This window comes from Myotis brandtii, unplaced genomic scaffold, assembly GCF_000412655.1.
Source record: "Myotis brandtii unplaced genomic scaffold, ASM41265v1 scaffold78, whole genome shotgun sequence".
In the NCBI taxonomy this organism is placed as follows: domain Eukaryota; kingdom Metazoa; phylum Chordata; class Mammalia; order Chiroptera; family Vespertilionidae; genus Myotis; species Myotis brandtii.
Genome location: NW_005371131.1, coordinates 5,930 through 6,627, shown reverse-complemented (window position 1 = coordinate 6,627; position 698 = coordinate 5,930).

Here is a 698-nt window from a genome sequence, read left to right as displayed (position 1 = left end):
ACCCCTGGCCCCTGGCTGTGCAGGCTGACGCTCTAACCAAGAGAACACAGATCTGGGCTCCATGTGATTCACCTTGGTACAGAGTTCCCAGAGAGCCTCTATTTGTGCCCAAAGCCTATGCCTTCAGGAGCTGCACCTAGTCAGGCCCTGCAGGGAGACAAAGAGAGGAGGGCAGCCCAGCCGTTGTGGCTCAGTGGGTTGAGCAGCGACCCATTCACAAAGAAGTCACCAGTTCCATTCCTGGTCAGGGCCAAGGCCCATGTTGCAGGCTTGATTCCCAGTAGGGGGCATGCAGGAGGCAGCAGCCAACCAATGATTCTCTCTCATCACTGATGTTTCTATCTCTCTCACTTCCTCTCTGGAATCAATAAAAGTCTTTTAAATAAATAAATAAATAAAAATAAATAAATAGCCTAGGACAAAGGGAGGAGGCAGCTGAGCCCCAAGGTCCTGGGCCTGATGCCACAGGGGTGGGTGCTTCCTCCAGGCAAGGGAGCTCTCCCTCTGCTCCCCTACCTCCAGCTCCCGCCTGTGCACCAACACCTCCACGCGCTTCTACTCTGGGCTTCCCCCTGTGCGCCCCCCAAGGGTGACACAACTCTGTGGGAAGAAGGGGTGAGGGCACCGAGGCAGAGGTGGGGGAGACACGGGATGAGTGTCGCTGGGCTCACAACAGGGTTATGGAGATTAGCCCACCC